Raw genomic sequence first — 23263 nt, forward strand, 5'->3', positions numbered from 1 at the left:
TTTTGTACGTAACCTTTTTACCTCTAACTCCTGTACATGATTCGTAGGTATGGGAGTTATCGTTTGGAGTTTCTTGGTTGCCCTATTCTTCTCGGACCTGATGTATAAGCAAGTCTGAATCTCCAATCACTAGCAACTCTTGGATGTTCATGTCAATGGCCGTCTTGATCCCCAAGATGCAGGCTTCGTACTCGACCATATTGTTAGTGCAGGGGAACCTGAGCTTGGTGGACACCGGATAGTGTTGGCCAGTTTCTGATACTAGGACTACTCCTATGCCAACTCCTTTGAAATTTGCTGCTCCGTCGAAAAACATCCTCCAACCATCATAGGACTCTGCAATGTCTTCCATTAATGATGCCTCTTCGTCCGGAAAATACGTCTTTAGGGGCTCGTATTCTCCATCCACATGGTTTTCTGCGAGATGATCCGCTAGTGCCTGTCCCTTGACTGCTTTCTGGGTCACGTAGACAATTTCAAATTCACTAAGTAGGATATGCCACTTGACCAGCTTTCTAGTGGGCATGGGCTTCTAAAGGATGTACTTCAATGGATCCATCCTGGATATGAGATATGTAGTATAGGCACAGAAATAGTGCCTCAGCTTCTGAGCTACCCAAGTAAAAGCACAACAGGTNCCCTCTTAAACGGGAATCAAGGTCAGACGTAGTTCAAATTACATAAGGAAATCATAAATGGTTACACATAGTATTGCTTGACTGCATCTGAATTTATCGGCTTTGGCCAAACTTCTCCTTCCATTTCTGCAAGTATGAGGGCTCCTCTTGTTAGAACCCGGTGAACCATATATGGACCCTGCCAATTGGGAGAGAATTTCCCTTTGGCTGCATCTTGATGTGGAAAAATCTTCTTTAACACCAGCTGCCCCGGTGTGAACCGTATTCGTTTGACTCTCTTGTTGAAAGCTCTGGACATTCTGTTCTGATAAAGCTGACCATGGCAAACTGCATTCATTCTTTTTTCATCTATAAGAGCCAACTGCTTGTAGCGACCCTTTACCCACTCATCGTCGAGCTCAGCTTCCTGTATGATCCTTAGGGAGGGAATTTCTACCTCGGTGGGAATGACCGCTTCTGTGCCATAAACCAGCATATAGGGGGTTGCCCCAGTTGATGTGCGGACTGTGGTGTGGTACCCCAATAAAGCAAATGATAACTTCTCATGCCACTACTTTTGCTTTTCTATCATCTTCCTTAGTATCTTCTTGATATTCTTATTGGCGGCTTTCACGCCTCCATTCATCTGAGGCCTGTAAGCTGTGGAATTCTTATGTTTGATCTTGAAGGTTTCACACATAGCCTTCATCAAGTCACTGTTGAGGTTGGAACCATTGTCAGTAATGATTGATCTGGAATCCCAAATCGACAAACAATACGGTAACGGACGAAGTCTGCCACGACTTTCTTAGTCACTGCTCTGTAAGATGCTGCTTCAACTCATTTGGTGAAATAGTCAATTGCCACTAGGATGAACCTGTGTCCGTTGGAAGCGGCCGGCTCGATTGGACCAATAACATCCATTCCCCAAGCGGCGAAGGGCCATGGTGAGCTAGTCGCATTAAGCTCATTGGGAGGTACCTTCATCATGTCGGCATGTATCTGGCAGCGGTGGCATTTTCGGACGTACTGGATGCAGTCATCTCCATGGTCATCCAAAAGTAGCCAGCACGGAGTATCTTCTTGGCTAAGACAAAGCCGTTCATATGCGGACCACAGGTCCCGACATGAATTTCCTCTAGCAGTTTAGATGCTTCCTTCGCGTCGACACACCTTAGTAATCCCAGATCTGGAGTCCTCCTATATAGGATTCCTCCGCTGTGAAAGAAATTGTTATACAGTCTTCGGAGTGTGCGCTTTTGAGTAGCATTTGCAAGCTCGGGATATTCTCCTTTTTCCAAATATTCCTTGATATCCTGAAACCAAAGTTTTCCATCTGCTTCCTCTTTGACATGAGCACAGTAAGCTGGCTGATCATAGATCTTCACGGGAATAGGATCAATGAAGTTCTTATCTAGATGTTGTATCATAGAGGCCAGGGTAGCCAATGCATCGGCGAACTCATTCTGGACTCTCGGAACATGTTGAAATTCCGTCTTGGTGAACCTTTTTCTCAACTCCTGTACATGATGTAGGTATGGGAGTATCATGGAGTTCTTGGTTGCCCATTCTTCTCGGACCTGATGTATAAGCAAGTCTGAATCTCCAATCACTAGCAACTCTTGGATGTTCATGTCAATAGCCATCTTGAGCCCTAAGATGCAGGCTTCGTACTCGGCCATATTGTTGGTGCAGGGGAACCTGAGTTTGGCGGACACCGGATAATGTTGGCCAGTTTCTGATACTAGGACTGCTCCTATGCCAACTCCTTTGAAATTTGTTGCTTCATCGAAAAACATCCTCCAACAATCATAGGACTCTGCAATGTCTTCTCCTATGAATGATACCTCTTCGTCCGGAAAATACGTCTTTAGGGGCTCGTATTCTCCATCCACAGGATTTTTGGTGAGATGATCCGCTAGTGCCTCCCTTGACTGCTTTCTGGGTCATGTAGAGAATGTCAAATTCACTCAGCAGGATTTGCCACTTGGCCAGCTTGCCAGTGGGCATGGGCTTCTGAAAGATGTACTTCAATGGATCCATCCTGGATATGAGATATGTAGTATAGGCACAGAAATAGTGCCTCAGCTTCTGAGCTACCCAAGTCAAAGCACAGCAGGTGCATTCCAACAGAGAATATCGGGCTTCGTACGGGGTGAACTTCTTGCTGAGATAATAGATGGCCTGCTCTTTTCTCCCCGTTTCATCATGCTGCCCCAGAACACAACCAAACGCTCCATCCAATACCGCAAGGTAGAGTAATAGGGGTCTACCTGGCTCGGGTGAGACCAAAACTGGCGGTGTTGACAAGTACTCCTTGATCCTGTCGAAGTCCCTTTGGCAATCATCAGTCCATTTGGTAGTGGCATCCTTCTTCAACATCTTGAAGATTGGCTCACAGATAACGGTAGATTGTGCTATGAACCGGCTGATGTAGTTAAGTCTCCCCAAGAAACTCATTACTTCTTTCTTGTTCTTTGGTGGTGGCAATTCTTGGATAGCTTTGACCTTTGATGGATCCAGTTCTATTCCTCGGCGACTCACTATGAACCCAAGCAGTTTTCCGGCAGGAACCCCAAATGCACATTTCGCGGGATGCAGCTTCAAGTTGTACCTTCTCAGTCTATTGAAGAACTTCCTCAAATCTTCTATGTGATCCGCGGCTCTCTTGGATTTGATGATGACGTCGTCTACATATAATTCGATCTCCTTGTGTATCATGTCATGAAAAATGGTGGTCATGGCCCTCATGTAGGTCCTGCATTCTTTAACCCAAATGGCATCATTTTATAGCAGTACATTCCCCACGGCGTGATGAAAGCTGTTTTCTCAGCATCTTCTTCATCCATCCAGATCTGATGATACACAGCAAAACAATCTACAAATGATTGCAACTCGTGCTTGGCGCAATTGTCAATCAAGATGTGTATATTTGGCAAAGGGAAGTCGTCCTTCATACTGGCCCGGTTGAGATCCCGGTAGTCGACACAGACTCTGACCTTCCCGTCCTTCTTCGGTACTGGCACAATGTTGGCTAACCACGTTGGATACTCTACTACCCTGAGAACCTTAGCTTTGACCTGCTTAGTGACCACTTCCTTGATTTTCAAACTCATATCTAACTTGAATTTTCTGAGCTTCTGTTTTACTGGAGGACAGGCCAGATCAGTCGGCAATTTGTGAGCCACAATAGATGTACTCAGACCAGTCATGTCATCGTACGACCACGAGAATATGTCTCCATACTCTCTTAGAAACTCTGTATACTCTTCCTTGTCTGATAGTGACAAATGAACGCTGATTCATGTTTCTTTGATGTTTTCTGCATCTCCCAGGTTAACAGTCTCAGTCTCGTCCAGGTTGGACTTAGGCCTATTTTCGAAATTCTCAACTTCTTTAACAATTTCTTCCAGTATATCATCTTCCTCTGAATCTATGTCCGTTTGTTGCGTTGTCTCGTTGCTTGTCACAGTCATTGGTTCATTAAGATAAGTAATAGTAATGCTGTATAAGTAAAGTAATGAGAGAAAATAATAAGAGTAAGATTTATAAGAAAATTGAAATGCTTTGATAAATTCCATAAATGTTTTGAACATTGGAGCTCTTTCTTGCAAAAAATAAAATGCGAAAGGAAAGTAAGCTAGTAAAATAAAATAATGCATGGTGCTTGTTCAGCCTTGCTACCCCGAAGCACGCCGGGCTCTAGTGGTTTTGACGGTCCAGTTATTGAGGCATGCTCCTCTGCTTACCGCCTGTATGGAAGGGCCTTCCTCCCCCTCCTCCTCGAGAACGACACACCAATCCATATCATCGTCTTCTAGGAACAAATTCCTCATTGCTACTAGGGCTTCTTCTTCTTCTGACCCATAGATGACCTCGGCCAGTTGGAAGGTCTGCACCAAATGAAGTATCGGCTGCTCCAGTAGATAGTAGAGACCGCGCCAGGGTGGTGACCATTCATTGAATTCTTTCCAGGTATACTCGTACCCCAATCCAAAGGTGGTGCCGTGTTTCTTGAGCTTGATGGGCTTAGCGATTCCTTGGAAATTCTTGCCAAGTCCCTTGCCAGGTTCATACCGCTCCAGTTCAATATGCTTTCAATTTTGTTATCCCACCACTTATCCTTATCGATGGCGTTGACTCGTTCGATGAGGTGGTAAGTTTCTCCACCTATCTTTCTTCTTCCTCCGATCGCTGGGATGGTCTGGCGACTGTATATGGGATTGCTACCGTCGCCGTGAATGATCACCTCCTGGTGATTCCACTCAAACTTCACTGCTTGATGTAGTATTGATGCCACGGCCCCAACAACATGATTCCACGACTGTCCCAATAGCAGGTTGTAGGACGCCGGCACGTCTATTACTTGAAAATCAACATCAAACCATGTAGGCCTCATTTGCAAACATAAGCTAATCTCCCCAATAGTAGACCTTTGAGAACCGTCGAAAGCTTTAACTTTGATGGCTCCGTCCTTGATTTCATGCAACCCTTTTCCCAACGCCCTGAGTGTTACCAACTGACAAATGTTGAGGCTGGACCCCCCATCGACCAAAATTCTGGTAATAAAATAATCTTCGCACTGCACGGTGATGTGCAACGCCTTGTTGTGACTCAACCCTTCTGGTGGCAGCTCATCTTCGTGAAAAGTGATCTTGTGACTTTCCAATACCTGGCCTACCATGTTTTCCATTTCTCCTCCAGTGATGTTTCTTGGTACATATGCCTCACTCAGCACTCTTAACAAGGCATTCTTGTGTGCATCGGAACTCTGTAGCAAAGCAAGGATAGAAATCTGTGCCGGTGTTTTATTTAGCAGATCAATGACTGAGTATTCCTTCGCTTGTATCTTTCTCAAAAGATCATCGGGCCCAGTTTTAGTGATGGCTTGTCGACTAGAGGTCTGCTTACTTGACTCAGCCAAGTGTTTCGGGGTATAAACCCTGCCAGTTCTTGTCATACCTTGTGCCGCAACTGCTTCCCCGAACTTGGCTTTCCCCTTCCTTCTTGCTTCGGCTATGTAGTCCCATGGTATGGCTTTAGTGTGGAATGGTGTTACGGCTATCATTGCTACCGGAATGGGCACCCTTGCTTTGGAAGGTAATACAGCAACTTCAAATGGCACAGGCGCCTTTGGGGACCCAACTCGACCTCAAATAGTCTTGGCGTCTTCGCAGAGGATGGTGTTTCAAACTCAAGTGGTATGGACATGTTCACCTCGGCATCTCCAGAAGGCTGAATCTAGAATACAATCGGATTAATGGTGACTGTTGGTTTCTTTGGATCATCGCCTTCTGCGATCAAGCCGATTGATCATTTGGGATCCCAATCATCCTCTACTTCAATCATGTGAACACCTCCTCCCTTGTGGTTTGGTAGAGGGTTATTGCTGAAATTCGGAGCAGGCTTCTTTGCCACGATGATCTTGTTGTCAATCAAAGTTTGGATCTTATCCTTCAGACAGCGGCATTCATCAATAGTATGCCCTTTCTTGCCAGAATGGTATGCACAGGTTTTATTTGGGTTCACCCATTAGGAAGGGTTTTCAGGGGTTATAGCAAGGATAGGGGTGACATAACCAACAGCTTTAAGCCTTTCGTACAACTGGTCAATTGGTTCTGCAATGGCGGTATACTGTTTGGGAGGTCTACGGTCAAAATTTAGTCAAGGTCTAGGAAAGTTTTGTCGAGGGGGAGGTGATTGATAGTGGGATTGTTGAGTGTTGTATGCTTGGTAAACATTTGTTGGTTGGGAGTATTTGGGTGAAGTGGGCTGATATACTGGAGGTGGAGGTGACAGATAAGTGGGTGGTGGAGTATGATAAAAGGGTGAGAGTGCTTGGTAATTTGGGGTAGGCTGATATGTAAGTGGAGGTGTTTGATAAGTTTGGTATTTGACAGGTGATTTGGTTCTCTGTGCAACCATTATGGCGCCTACGCCCCTTTTCATGGACGCACCACCAGATTATTGGTAGCCTACAAGGCTTCAAAGTTCGTAACCATACCACTCTTGATACCTTCCTCGATCCTTTCTCCTAGCTTGATGATGTCAGAAAATTTATGATTCTTATCAGCATCAGTCTTTCATAGTATTGCGGATCCTGATCCCGGATGAAAAACTTGTTCATTTGTTCTTCCTCTAAAGCAGGTCATTTTTACACATTTGGAGCTATGGAGCTCGGTTTGGGTGATTTTTAGAGACAAAGTTTGCCACAAAACTTGGGGTAAGTGGTCTTGACTCCCTTGTGATTATATTCCATTAATTAATCTTCATTTTCGGCGTTAGATTATTGATTTTTCAAGAGAAATTGGAGGAATTTTCTACAGTTACATAAAATGTATTTTTGAGATTTGAACATCGATCCGGAGTCAGATTTGGGTAAAATTAGTATGGTTGGACTCGTGGTAGAATGGGCTTTCATATTCCGTAATTTTTGTCGGGTTCCGAGATGTGGGCTCCACGGGCAATTTTTGGTTAATTTCGAATTTTGTTATTGTGACTAGATTCGGGATGTTTGGAGGCGGATTTGAGAGGCAAAGGCATTGCGGAGTAGGATTTTGTTCGGATTGAGGTAAGTAATGATTGTAAATATTGTCCTAAGGGTATGAAACCCCGAATTTCACATCGTTGTACTACATTGAGGTGATGCACACGCTAGATGATGAGCGTGGGGTCGTGCACCGTTGGGGATTATGACTTGGTCCGTCCCGTACGACTATTAAGTCGCGTATTTGATTGAAAGCTATTTGATATCATTGTATTTTGGAAAGTATTACTATGTTTGGAGCTGAATGCCGTGTTTGGGCCTCGTGCCGAATGTTTGGACCCTTAGGGGCTTTTTAATACTGTTTTCTCACTGTTTTTGGTTTAATATTTGTACTCAGTCATGCTATGTTTTTACTGATTTCACAACTCGATTATATTTACTCCATTTTGATTCTATAAAAGATATTTTGGACCGAGCACCTGTTTTACTATTAGCCCTAGTGGCTTGAGAGAATTCTGACTGAGAGAGGCCGAGGGCCTATGTTGTGAGGATATTATGGGATGGGGCTGCACGCCGCAGCAGGTTGTTACTGATTCATGATATTGTGAGGCCGAGGGCCTGATTGATTTATGACACTAGGTGGCTTGTTGTTGTTGTGAGGCCGAGAGCCTATTTGATTATGCCACGAGGTAGCTTGTTTAGCGCTTGGGCTGTATGAGCCCCTCCAGGAGTCTGCACACCCCCAGTGAGCGCAGGTATGTGATAGCACGTGAGTTGTCTGTGCAGGTTGTAGCGCTTGGGCTGTAGGAGCCCCTCCAGAGTCTGTACACCCCCAGTGAGCGCGGTTACCCAGTGTGAGTTCTGTGATATTGCCGGAGGGGCTGTTGTTGATTTATATTGTTGCCCGAGGGGTTGTGATTGATTCATATTGTGACCCGAGGGGCTGTTCTTGATCCATGTTTTGCCCGAGGGGTAGTTCATGATTAATGTTATGCCCGAGGGGCTGATTAAGAGTGATTGTGAGGTAGCCCGAGGGGCTGGCTCTGCTGATAATTTTGCTTGAGGGGCGGTTTATGGTATATATTTTGCCCGATGGGCTGTTTACGTTTCTATCATTTTGACTCATTGTTTTATCACTCGTTTGAAACTATTGGAAGATGTTTTAAAAAGGAAAGGTTTTGCTGAAACTGAGTTTGATTTACGAAATAAATGGTTTATGTACTGTTTTTGGAAATGTACTGTATTTCCTGTAGCGTTATGATGTGGTCTACGTGTTTTCTTACTGCTCAGTCTTTATTTACTCTTATTACTTACTGAGTTGTCGTACTCACATTACTCCCTGCTCCTTATGTGCAGATTCAGGTATTTCTGAACCCGGTAGCGGGTGTTGATTACTTAGTGGCAGGTTCATCGGAGTTAGCAAGGTAGCTGTCTGGCGAGCCCTGCTTTCCTCTATCTGCGTTCTTCCTTAGTAGTATTCATTGATTTTCCCGGCCATCTTGGTCTTATGTTGTCAGCCAGTGGTAGTAGATGCTCATGACTAGTGACACCCCGATGCCGGGCTTTTCTTTCCGCACTGTTATCTTGTTTCAACACTTTTTTTAAAGGTTTATTGTTAAATAACTTTGATTTTATCCTAAGAATGAAAATATTGATTGGTTTTGGGTTTGTGTTTGTTGGCCTAGTTCCATGATAGGCGCCATCACGACCGGATCGGCTTTGGGGTCATTACAATTTGAATGTTCCACAGTTATGAGAATTCACTAGTGTGTTGCTATGGTTCTCTTGGAATGAGTTAAGTAAAACTGATTTAGACTCATAAATGAATGGACGATTCAGATTTAGTTGATGGTTCCTATAGGCATGCTTTCTAGGCGTTACTGACTTAAAACATATTATTTTTAATCGAAACAAGAATGCAGAAGTCCTATAGGCATGGTATCTAAAATGTTGTTAGTTATTTAAACCTATAAATAGGTTTGCCTAGTGACAAATGCAGATGCAAAATTGAGGAAGTCCTATAGGCATATTATCTATATGATATGCAGCATTTCAAAAATGACTTATAGACATGATCTCTATATAATGCAGAAGTGCAGAAACCTACAGATGTGGTCTCTATAGAAATACAGATGTGCAGAAACCTATAGACATGGTCTCTATATGAGGTGCAAAAGTGCAGAAACCTATGGACATGGTCTCTATATGAGATGCAGAAGTGAAAGCTGAAAACAGGATACATGAGTGTAGAAATATAAATATTCCCTATGAACATGATATCTACCCCTTTTGCATGCATGGTTACCCTTCCCTTTTTCACTAATCACTCCAGAAGTTTATTACAAAATTGTTACAGACCAAAATAAAATAAAGAAATTACATCATAAAAAATAAAATTATAACCAAGGAGAGCCTGATTCAGGTTTCCTGCCTGAAGCATGAAGTAAACCAACTACAAAGACCAAGACCCAAAGCCTTTCTCATTTGGGGTGTGTCAGAGTTCCCTAACAGCCTCATGGACTCCGGGCAGTTCTCACACCCAAATACATTGCAAGATTGAGACATAGTGCAGTGTGGAAGGGCCAGCCTCATGTGTCCAAGTTCAGATGGAACTCAAGGTCCCAAGGCATGGCTCACAGGAGGGGGGTAGAACTTAGAAACTAGGAATGAGTGTAAGTGCATAGAAGAAATTTTGAAAAGGGGAAAAGGGGAAGTGGCAAACACAGGCTAGTAGGCATACCTAGCAATAGGACGTGCTGGCACACCCCACCAGCCTGTTAGAACACCTTGTTTTGGGAGTTAGGATCCCCAAAGGGATCAAGTCCAAACATGGGCAATAACTTGCATATTGCCATGTTCTGAACTACAACTCAAAGCACATAGAGGGAAACAGGGGTGCAGGGATTCACAGCAGAAACAGATGAAAGGAAATGACCATGCTAATTGACATTTAAATTTCACATAAACAGTAAATAGACATGGATGTAAAAGTTGTAAGTAAACACATTTGGATTATGCTTAAACCNAGGAAACAAGCAAAAGAAAGCAGTAGTCTTGTAAAGCCAAAGTGCAAACAAGTAGTCAGAATGCTATGAGTTTAGAAGAGAACTGTGAGATTATAAGTGTCTAAAGTGTGTAATGTGTGCTAATCGTGTAATGTTGTTGTTCTGAAAGTGTAGAAGGGTCATGCCCTTTTATAGTGTAGAAAACAAGCAGAAATAGGTAAGAAAATAGTTTGAAAATCAATTTCACAAGGTTTCCCTTTAATTAAGGGATTCTGATTTCAAACGGGTAAAAATAATTAAGGAAAGAGATTAATCAAACACCTTTTCAAAGCAGTACAAGAGTGGTAAATACATAGACGTATAGTTAAGGGAAAAGTCTTCATAGTACACGGTTTGTGCAAATAAGGAAAGGGAATCAAATTACAGCTAGTAAATCAAAAATTCAAGATTTTTGTATGAATGAATCAAGTCAGAAAGATGGGAAAGATTTTGACTTAAGGAAAATCAGTAACAATCAATCAAACCTAAAAAAGGATTCCGAATCAATCATAAGTTGGAAAGCCTTTTCGGAAGAAAGAATTCATCACACATATAAAAGCATACAGCCACGCTTAAGCACGAAGAACTATCATGCTAATCAGTAGAAGAGTCTAGCATAGAAGAATTTAAATGTTCAGAATCATAAAAAAGAAGTTCAAACTTAGTTCATAGACTCAGAAATAAGTCTGAAAGAGTCCAGGGTTCTCAAACAGAACCCTAGTCTGATCATATGACCAAACTCGGAGGAAACTCCCCAAATTCTAGGGTTTCTGACTCTAGTCAAATACAGAGATGAGGAGGCAACAAGCTCAGAGATTTCTTTTCAGAATCTCATGAGAAGAAAAGCAAATACAACAGAAAATTCATAGCAAACAGAGTGAAGAAACTAACTCGAAGCATTAATGAGAGAACAGCATGGTAGTAGAAGAAACATGTTTAAGAAAAACCTTTTAGAAGGGGCTTAAACAGGGTTCAGTAGAAGAGAAAACAATAACACTTAAGAACACAATAGTGAAAATATATTTAAAGAGGTCTTTTAGAAGAACTCAAGAAAAGTTCAGTAGAAGGCAAACAAACTTAAGAACTCAGTAGGAAATACATACAGTAGAAGAACACAAAAATACCAGAAAAGTATAGCAAAAGAACATATAGGTATCACAGTAGAAAAACAAAGCACAGAAGGACATGTATAATAGAGAGATAGCATAAGAAAGCAGTAGAAGCACATGCGTGACAAATACACACAAAGAAAGGAAAAGAAAAGTCGGAGAAACACTTTGAACCTTTCAAAAAACCCTAAATCGAAGAGAGTGATTTTTAAAAGATAATTTTGAAAGAAAAATTGGGGAAATTGTTTAAAAACCCAAGTAGAGCATAGATATGTGACAGATCTAAGAAAAATCGGAGAGAACCTCGAATAGTTAGGGATTCAGAGAAACCCTAGAATGAGAAAGGCTTGGAAAAGGTCCGATCTGAGTCGGATAAGTCAGAACCAGGCTCAAAACACCATAGTGTGCCGGAGCTGGGCCGGAGACGGCCATAGAACCTTGAATCGGCGAAGATCTGAATGAAAACCTTCGAGGTCAGACCTCGAACCTTCGAGTACCAAGTGTTTAAGAGCAGAGGGAGATGAGTTTAAGCCATCCATAGCCTGAGAGGCCATGGATTCCGGTGAGCTTGAGGTAGAAGATAGTAGAAGACGATTAGGGTTTCGAGAACATTTGAGAGAGTTTGAGAGAGGGGGGGGTATTCAGAGGCGGCTGATAGAAGGGAAATGAGGGGATTAGGGTAGTCTTTAGGATTAAAAAGGCAAGGGCGGATAAGGGCCGTTGATCTTAGAGATCAACGGCCAGGATAAAAAAGGGTCCAGGTCGGGTAGTTTTATACGGGTTAAGGGCTGGGTTAAATTGGAATTGGGCTGGTCCATTTGAGGTCCGAAATTGGGTTAATTGGGGAATTAATTTGGGCCATAATTGATACGAAATGGGGCCATATTTTAAATAGCCAATTTTTCCCCTTTAATTTATAAACATAGTAAAAATGATTTCGAAAACAAATTAAAAGTACTGGATCAGTTAATAATATACAAATATTAATTTTAAAATATTGGATCCAATTTCATAATTATAAAATGCTGTTAATTCTTAAAATAGGCTAAAATTACAATTATATGCAATTTGGCTTTTAAAATACCAAATAAATTTGTAAAAATGTATAAAATTACCCTAGCTATTCTGGTATAAATATGAGAATAAAATAAATTATTCACCAAAAATGATAATTTTGGGAATAATTATTGATTTTTGAACTGCTAAAATGGGCAATAAATTGATTTAAAAATCCATTAAAAATTAGGAAAAATACTAAAACACTTTGGCATACTTATATATGCATACATATGCTATTTTGAAAGTATTTTGCATATAAAAAATATACGGAAAAAATTGGGTATCAACAGGGGCTCAGGATCTAATCCACGACCTCGTCTCCCCAGCCGCAATCCCTCTTAATGGCTTCAAGGTACTTCTTCGATATCAAACTAATATATCGAGATATATGTTCGCATCGGCCTTGGATATCGGGGGGATTCTGAACATTCAAATCCTTCTTTATCACGCAATGACCGGAGGTGATTTCATGAAGAGTCGGCGGCACCACCGGTTTGGCCTGCCGGGTAGTAGAAGAAGACGATGCTTTCTCTTTTTGGGGGACTGTTTTGGATGTTTTAGTCACAGATTTAAACTAAGGAGTACAGGCGGCAGCAGAGCATGGTGTTTTATGCGATCTTGTCATTTTTCGGTTATCGGAGCAAAAGTAGTGAGAGGAGAAAGAGATGAAGGGGAAAAGTGAGCAGAGTAAATGCAATGAAGAGGTAAAGTTTTTGGTTCAAAGAAGAAACCCCATATTTATTGATGAGAGGCGACGGTTCGGCGACGCTAATGGGTGGCCATTACTAGCGTGCATTTAAAGTTTTGGGGAAGTGAACCGACGGGACGTTGTGGTCACTTCGAGCGCCTACGTCACAGGAATGACATCATCATAAGAGATTTTGGAGAATCGAGGTTCAAATAGTTTCTTATCATTTTACTCTAACAAACGCAGGGACTATCTGTATACGGTCAAAATCATATGCGTACGATCTATAAGCTCGACGGGTCGTTTTAAGACCGAGTTTAGGGAAGGTCGAGTTCGAGCCTGATGGACCAGACTTGTGCTCGAAGATAGAATGCAATGCCCGAGGATCGAAGTACGATGAATACCGAACCCGAGTATGTTCGATCCCGAAATAATGCCATTGTGGATTTCTAACAGAATGAGCGAGACTCCTGCCATATCCCCAAAATCATGGCTTAAATCCCTTAATAGAATTGTACGATTCCGTACTAGGCGGTTAGACAGCTGTCCCAATAAGATTCCTTACTGTAAATGGAAATGTACCTTATTTAGGGTTCCCATATTATACAAAGGGGACCCCAATCATTTGTAAACATCATCTAATCATTGGCAAAAAATATACTATCTTACTTTTCTGGCTCATTGTTCATCAGACTTGTCTTTTCTCTTTATTGTTCCTACTTTATTGTTCTTGGTTCATCTCGAGGTCACTAAGCTCGAGGTCGAAACTTCTTAAGTACACTGGTTTGATTGACTTATTTTTTCATTTATTCTTCATACTTCTTGATTATTAATTGGTATTGAACTAAGTCACATATCTTTAAAACCACAAATCAAATTTGACTGTTACCGTATTTTCGAGGTAAACAAATCATATTCTTATAGTGTATAAAATACATATAAAATCTTTACTTTGTTCCCAATTTTTTCTTCAACGTCTACACATAAAATAACTCAATTTAGCATTAAAGCACCTAAAATGTAAGGTAAATAATGTACTTAAATATGGAATTATAACCGAACATCAGCAATTTTAAGACTATATCTATAATTATAAATTATAAATGGAAACATAATTGATGAAAGTAGTTGAATGAATCTTATATATATTATTGATCCACTCATAGATTTTCGTCTATATTAGATAGAAATATGGAGGTAAAAAATTAATTAAGAAACTATGATAGAAAATAAAAAAAGAAAAAGACATAAATTGAGATAACATATGACTATTTACATAAATTGAGATAACATATGACTATTTATTCTTTGGAGTAACTTAAAATATAAAATAAAACTAAAATTTACTTAAGATATTAAATATTTATGGACTATAAAAATTAAAAAAAATCAAACAGCAAAATAAGATCTTACACATAATATACAAAGTATTTATAAGGTAAGAAAAATTTAAATAATCAACAAAAAATATTTTAATAAGAAGAATAGTAAATTCATATTAATATTGACAAATCGGGCAAATAAATATTTTATACGTAAATATTACTACAACATTTAAATATAATGTGTTCAAACAATTAATAAATTATCGTTCTATGATTAATATTTTAATTGAGTACATTTAGTTTAAGTTTAAAAGCATAACATAATTTTTTTAAAAATGCGGTCCGATTAAGAAAATAGAATGATAAGAATTAATTAACTTTGAGATGAGATTTTCTTTTTAGAAATGTGATAAGAAAAATCGTATTTTGAAATACGAACAATAAAGTCAAAGTTACTATTGAAATAATATCAATTTTTATCTATATAGATTGGGATGAGTGTGGTAGAAGTAGATATTAAATTCAAATAGGCTAATGAAAAGCCACATGACAATGTAATAATATAAGGTATTGAATAAAATAATTGCAAAAATAAAGAACAATAGAGAAAAAATAAAATTTAAGATTTTTTATCATATAGAAAAAAGGGTAAAACTTATTTAAATTTAAGATGAGAAAGTTGTTGTATATTATGATAAGAAAAGGTCATGATATGGATAATCCACGTAACTCAAGTCAAATAGATAAAATAAAAAACTAAAAATATTAGTAATAAAAATAAATTAGAGATAATGTTTACAAATTATAGGTTTAGAAAATAAAATAAAGTAAATATACAATAACTAAAGATTTTATTAAAAAAATTTAAATAATTTAAAAGTTTCGAGCAATATTTTAAAACAAAATACATTTTTATTTTATGATTAAAGAAATTGTTTATTTATCTATATTATATAAAAGAATAGTAGTGGATAATGATATTATAAAAGTTACAAGTTAATGAAAAATCACATAACATGTAATAAGACTGTATACTAGATTTTTAAATAATAGCAAAATTAAAGAAAATTATTAGAAATCCATTATTAGAAATAAAAGGGAAAGAACATTTGAATTTGAGAAAGTTTTTAAAATTATGATGAGAATTCTCAAACTATGTATAATACCACGAAATTGAAACTTTATTTATAAAAAAATACAAAATTAATAAAAATAAATTTTTAAAATTAAAATTAAAATTTTAATATAGGTAATTTTACTAATAAAAGTTACAAATTAAATTTGTATCTTAAAAATAAAAAAAGAAAGAAAATTTACTTAAAGAAATAAAATGACAGTGAAAATATTACTACAAAATTTAGAATAATGTGTTCAAATAACTAAAAAAATATTTTTCTATGATTTATATCTAAAAGTTGTATACGGTAAAAATCAGAGGGCTCAATTTTGTGATCACTAGGTCGCCTCAAAAAGACCACCCCCGGGAGGATCAATGTCTAGCTCGAAGTTCACCCCCGAGGGTTTGTGATGATTGACCTCGAGGCAATGCATACCAACGGCTGCGACGCACCAGCGGGAAGTTCCCAAGGCATATGATCAAAACAGACAAAGCCTGCAAGGGAAACACTAGTCTGTACCAGACTAGTAAGTAGTTGTTCCAGCTATGTTTCTTTATAATAATTACTCATGTACTATGATGGGATTTCCCTCCTTATATAAAGGGGATCCTTGTCATTCTGTAAAGGGATCCGATATACAAGATACAATATACTACATTCAATACAAAAACATTCTCCGCTCTCTAACTCAACATACTCTCTATTTGTGTCTATTGCCTACACTTATTGCTTTATTTACATTTATTATATCTCATTAATTGTTCTTCATTTATTGCTTGTTATTGGTCATAAAGAGCCCCAATCACAACCCTAGTGGCTGTTAATCCTTCATCGACTGTCCCTTTACGAGCCTCTGACTCAACATCGAGGCCCCGTACGCGCTAGCTCGAGGCCCCGATTTTCTACCGTTTGGTTTGGTTTCTAAAGCTACCTTCAAATTCTTACCTTATTTCCTAACCTCGTCACTTAGCATCTACTGCTTAACAGCTGTCACACCTCCTTTTTACACACCCACCCCGAAGGATAAATATATAAGGGAGTTTTTCCATTTAAAGTGACATTATTCGAAATGGGATTATTTATTTGATTTTTAGAGTCGCCACTTGGGATAGGACGGGCTTTTGGTGTCCCAAGTCACCGATTTAATTTACATCCCAGATCGAGGAATATTTCGACTTCCCAATTGGAGTCTGCGAACCAGAGATTCTGTGTAAGGAATTCTGTTGACCCGAGGGAAGGTGTTAGGCACCCCCAGATCCCGTGGTTCTAGCACGGTCGCTTAAATTATTATAAATGGCTAAAATCTGATTTTTATGCATATTCCATCCTACAGTGCAGTTTTAGGATTATTTACCACTTTTAGTTATTTTACGAAAGTGAACGCCGTTTAAGAGCGCGTTTTCAGATCACGTCACATGAAACGCACCCGGATCCTCAACGCCTCTTATTCAACGTTTTAGGATTTGGATTTGGGTTGCACGAAATGCGCACCCGTATTTAAGAAGGTAAACTGATTAAAACGTGCCTATAGCGACTAACGGATTATTATCTTTGCGGGAGACCGTGAAATTCGCTAAACGGCACGTCCCGAATTCTAAGCATTTTATTATAAGCAATTAATGAGGACCTCGCAATCTATGCAATTTTATTTGGCAAGGCTCGTCTCGTTTTATTATTTTATGGCTAACCTAAAGCAAACTAAGATTTTCTATTCATTTTTGTCTCTAAAGGGCCTAATTAATTTACATTTATAAATTCGGGCCTCGAATTCAAGTCCGAATTCAAACAAAAGAGGGAACCCTCTTAATTCGAACCCGCCACCTAATTCGAAACCTAAATTTGTATTTGCAAATTAATCCCCATATTCCTATGTATATCTTTAAAAAGGATTTTTTAACTTGAAGCATTTGTTGGACCTTGAAACATGAAACTTCCAGCATTCATTGGGCCTTAAAAGGAATCCAGGAACAAGAAATAAACAGTTTGCTCTACAAAACTACTGTAGCGCAACTGGGCCTCAGCGTGAGCCCAATCGGCAGGAGACTCCAGCAATAGGCAAATGGGTAAATATCAGTCCACAAATACTAGGATGATTCTTGTATAACTGGGCCTAGCTTGTACCACCCAAATGTTATATTGGGCCCAGCATCAAATTCGAACAACTTCTGGATCTTCACACAGTAGGTAAAATTGAACATTTAGCTTTTAATAATCAGGTTCATTTGAGCATGAATAGGGGACAAACAAAGTGATGCACATGTTTGAAGTAAGAATGATCAAGGTTTTTCTTTATTATTTTTTTTTAGCTGATCTTTAGAATTTAATCAAAGGGATTCCATACTAAGCTAGTGCCAACTGATTCAACAAGAACTTATACAATTACTCACGAGCTCATGTGATATTTAAGCTTATAACTTCGGAACTGATGTCTAGCAAAAACTGGACACAAACTCGGATATCCAAGGATTTGAACTAGCATGAATCGCACAAAGGTCTAACGTTTATTGTACGAGCTATGATCATGTATTACCACTTAATCCAGGATATGAAGCCTACATAGATTAATTCGAATATATTATCAAAACAGTCCAAAATAATCTAACAACAGTCCAAAATAGTCTAGGAACAGTCCAGATTATACAGTCCAAGGTTCATGTATACACAAATTAGAATCAAATCATCTTAGACTTTCATATCTACTTAGCTATTACTACATAACAATCAAAGCAAGTACAATTTAGGAATCAAATGTGCGAGCATCTCTTTATTTCATCTCCATTCACAGTTACATCAAGCCAAATTTGAGCGTGTACCTGGAATTTGAACCAAAAATGGAAGAGGAAGAAGTCTAGCAGCAGTAAGCAGTACCCAGCAACAACAAACAACAACCAGCAACAACTTTGACTTTTGACCCAAAGATGATATTTCAATGAACAGCAGCTAATTTTAGATAAGCAGAATCAATGAAACATCTGATAATAACTCGAGTGAACTCAAACCATTTTTTTTCGTCAACTTTAATTCAAGCTAGAGATTCAAGCTAAGAGCTGAAAACTGAAATTATGGTAAGAGAACTATAAGGAAACAGAAATTTTTTTGGATTTCTGGTACTATCTTTTGAGAATTTCAGGGGTTCGAAAAAAAACTTTCAGGGAAATTTTAAAAGGGTCTTCCCCAGCTTTGCTGCACAAGGCAATGTAGGTGCCTTTTATAGGCAAAACCTAAAGTTACCTTCAGACTTTAGTTTTCTTTTAGTCCCTCCCTTATTTAATTTTTACCCCACTATTTCCAACTTGTTATGCAAGCAACTATCCTAAGTTTATTAGAATCTACACTACAGCCCTTCCTAGAAGGTTCTATGCCTATCACAATCCCTGTTCTACCCTTAAACCTTTTCAAAAACTACCAATCCTAAAGAAAATACCCTTTTCCATGCCTAAACTACCCTCTGCATCTCCTGAAATTACTACCCAGACCAGAATGACTTTAGCCCTCTTTCTGCCCTAATTAAGCCCATCTGCTATGGCCAAATTCAACTAATTACCACTAATTGAACCAGGCGTTCCACTGAATCACTGTTAACAGCAGTCACTGATTAACCTAAAAGAAGTACTAAACATATTAAAACTGAAACACACAAGATGATTGAAGCTGATCAAAAGATAATAGACTAATAGGCAAATTAACAAATCGACGACGACTGTTAACTACACCAACAGAGGCATAACTCAAATCACAAACAGGCACTCCCTAATCGACATGAACACCAGGTCGAACTAACAATCAAAAACAGAATTAAAACAGATGAAGGATTAAAACAAGGCATTTGGCATGGGCACAACAAACAAGAGAATTAGGCTATACAATTAACGGTTATCCGATTTCAAAACTAGTAATTGCAGGCTTGATGTAAAACCTAAACACACTGACTAACCTAATCTTAACAGAAAATCAAACACCAAAGAAAGAGGACTCATCTGTGTAACTCCCAAAGTCACATGACTCTTCAGATTTGAAATTCAACTATTTCTGGTGCGATTTGAATGCTAATGCCAACAAATTCCTCATGAGAGTGGTGAAAATGTCACGTGGTACCAATTTGGTGGGGTTTGGAGCATTTAGGGTTTTGGCCGAATTTTTGATCGGATATTTGAGCGATTCAGACCATATTCGAGACACATGGCTATGGGGGTTGGGTAGGGAAGATCAAGGCGGTCCCATGGTGTTAATTTGGGACCGTTTGGCATAACTTGCGACTTGGCCGGAAAATTTCGAATGGATATTCGACGGGTTCTGGTAAGATTTGGAGGCAACGGGTAGTGGATTTGAGTAGAGGAAGAAAAGGGGAATCTGGGGTGTAAATTTGGTGGTCATCGAAACATCGCCGCCGGCGGCGACGATTTCCGGCGGCGGCGGACGGCGGAGGGGCGGTGGAGCTAGGGCGGGGTAGAGTGGAGGACGGCGGAGTTAAGGTTTTGTACGAGGAAGGAAGGTTTGGTCTCAAAATTTTCTGAGTAATTCGGACAGTTTTATGTAAAATTTGAGATTAAGCCTGAGCCGTTGGATATGGGGGAAATGAACGGTGGTGATTAAACGACGTCAAAACGACGTCGTTTTGTCACGGAAGGGACTGGACCGGGTGGTGAATTGGGCTGGCTTGGGCTGGGGTATTTTTGCTTGGGGCTTCTTGATTTTAGCCCAAATATGGTCTTTACTTAAGACCATTTTTAATATTTCTCCTTTTTTTCTTTTTCCCCTCTTTTTTTGTATTTTCCTTTTGTATTTATTTATTTTTTTTCTGATTTTTTTATAAAATGCATACGCAAAACAAAGACCTAATTAAACTATTTAAATTCCTAAAATTTACTTGTAAACCTATTTTGACACAAATGCAAAATTAGTAGTGCAAAAGACTATTTTCTTGCAATTTTTTTGTATTTTATTCTAAGACTAATTAATACTAAAATTGTGAAATTAAATCCCTAAATGCTAATGCATATTTTTGGTATTTTTATGGATTAAATGCATAAAATGAATGCAACAATTACCAAAGAATGCCACAAAACTCACACAAAATTATAAAATACTAGGAAAATTATTTTGCTTGAAATTTTGGGAATTACTGCTTAGGGCAAAAATCACATGCTCACAGCTGCCCCTCTTTGCCCGGAAACACGAAGAGTTTTCGTGCAAAGATAAGTGAGCAGAAATGAACGATTTTTTGCCCATCTGCGTATTCCGCGTGAAGCATCTTGAAAGAGTTGACCGCACCCTGCTTCGGAGGCTGCCTACATATCCCGGGCTAAACAGGAATCAGGTCAGTGTAGTTCTGGAAAATTTTGGTAGCTGGGACTACCAGGAGCTGTGATTTCACTGCTGTTGCTGCTGCTACTGCTTGCTGACCTCCTTATTACACCAAAAGAAAATCAAAAAGCTAAACTAACTAAGTCTATCAACTATGGGTTACAAGATTCCTATATATAAATCTCTTGCATCTTTGATCTTGAGTCTTAGCTGATTTGCTGCGGACTCCGATCTGAATCTTGATGCTCGCAAGTTGTAGGTGTTTTACTTCTTCGTGCAGCATTGAGTTAAAACAGGGTCAACAGAGCTTGTGACCTCAATCAGATTTTGAGCAATCCGCGCCCTTGCTTGCTTCACCTATAGTTCATCTTTTGTTCTTTTCTCCTTTCTTGATTCTTAATTGAGATTTATTCCATTGGTCATCTCGCACCTTGGGTCTTGAGATTGACCTGCTTAGGATACCAAAACAAACAAACGAACGAAACTTTCTGCCCCAGTTTTCACTAGGAAAATTTCGTGAGTTAGCTGTGACACATATCAAATTGGGAATGTGCAAAGGGATCCTCGGTTTTTGTTCCGGGATTTTGGGAAAGAAAAAAAAATACTCCATGGTGTTTGTGCCGGGAGATCCTCGGTTTTTGTTCCGGGATTTGAAAAGAAAAGCTCCACGGTTTTGTGCCGGGAGATCCTCGGTTTTTGTTCCGGGATTTGGGAAAGAAAAAGCTCCGCGGTTTTTGTGCCGGGAGATCCTCGGTTTTTGTTCCGGGATTTGGGAAAGAAAAAGCTCCACGGTTTTTGTGCCGGGAGATCCTCGGTTTTTGTTCCGGGATTTGGAAAGAAAAAAGCTCCACAGTTTTTGTGCCGGGAGATCCTCGGTTTTTGTTCCGGGATTTGGAAAGAAAAAGCTCCACGGTTTTTGTTCCGGGATTTGGAAAGAAAAAGCTCCACGGTTTTTGTGCCGGGAGATCCTCGGTTTTTGTTCCGGGATTTGGAAAGAAAAAGCTCCACGGTTTTTGTTCCGGGAGATCCTCGGTTTTTGTTCCGGGATTTGGAAAGAAAAAGCTCCACGGTTTTTGTTCCGGGAGATCCTCGGTTTTTGGCCGGGATATTTAAAGAATGGGATCCTATGCTATCATGATTTGTTTTTCTTTTTGGGATTTTTATTTTAACTTCTTTTCTTCTTTCTTCTATCTTTTGTTTTCCTTTTCATGTTTCTCCTTTTATTTTGCAAAAACATGAAAGAAACTGGAGAGGGAAAACTTCCTTTTTGGTCGTTCTCCTGCTGCAAAGCTGTTTCTGCACTTGCGCGTTTCATTTCTTTTCGGATTGCACCTGCTTCTTGCAAGGTTGCTTTGAATTAAACCTGTTTTCAACAAATAACAATTTGTTAGTTTGAAACGGTGGTTGGTTTTGTGGCCTTGATCATCTTAATTGCTTGATCTCGGCCCCATTTCCGTTGAGAACTTTTGCTGCTTGTTTGCCTTGAGGGTAAATCTCTTTTCAAACCGATCGGGTTCAGCCTTCAGGATTTCATTATGAATCGCCCGTGTGGGCTCTGACCTTGTCACTTCATTCTGCCTTTGCCTTTGATTTTCTTTTTTTTTTAAAATATTTTTTGCTTCAAAAGCATCAATCACTATGGTCAGTCGAGATTGGCCTGACGCACTCGCTGAGGCTGGGTATTTCTTCGACTCTGACCAGGCGAAGCCCTGTGAAACCGGTCCTGCCACCTTTTCTTTGTACTAGTTACGGAATCAGGGATAAACCGAAAGGGATTCAAAGAAAAAGTATGCAAAAGGCAAGCATATGATTTTAAAGAGAAGCATCCCTTTCGGGGGAAAAGAAGGACTTATCTGGGGTGTGCATGCTGGCTTCAAATGAACATGACATGCTTCTTGGACTGGATGCCCGACCTACACAAAACTTTCCTGGCTTCTTGTGAACCCATTAATCAGTATTTCAAAATCAGGAGAACCTTGCCGGGGACTCCTTTAGTGGCGAGATGTCTTCTTTTCGGCCGACAGCGCCCTTCGCGGGTTTTCGCTAATCGACCTCTCTCATTTCTCTTCTCACATCGCCGATAGTGCTCTTTACGAGTTTTCACCCAACGGACTCATCATTTTTAATTTCTCTTTCTCACGCTCGCCTTATGGTGCCCGAAGGTTTTCACCTGATAAAGATCTCTCTCATTTTATTTCTCTCAATTTGGACTATACCAGCTTTACCAACAATATTGCTTTTTCAATTTTCCACGCCTTTTGCCAATTGATCAGAAAGGACTTGGACAAGGTTTTGGGTAAAAAGAATTCTGGACGGAGGTACAAACTTTGGAACCATATTTCGGCGGATTCATGGCGAACCATTATATCCATTCTGCCCCAGTTTTCATTTTTTGGGAAATTGGGATTTTTTGTTTTGGTATGACTGAACCCCAGAGAGAGGCTGCCTACGTATCCTTTCGGAATCAAGTCAGACTTAGTTCAGGAAAACATTTGTTTTTTGGTTGTTTTTG

This window comes from Nicotiana attenuata, chromosome 6 (genome assembly GCF_001879085.1).
Source record: "Nicotiana attenuata strain UT chromosome 6, NIATTr2, whole genome shotgun sequence".
In the NCBI taxonomy this organism is placed as follows: Eukaryota; Viridiplantae; Streptophyta; class Magnoliopsida; order Solanales; family Solanaceae; genus Nicotiana; species Nicotiana attenuata.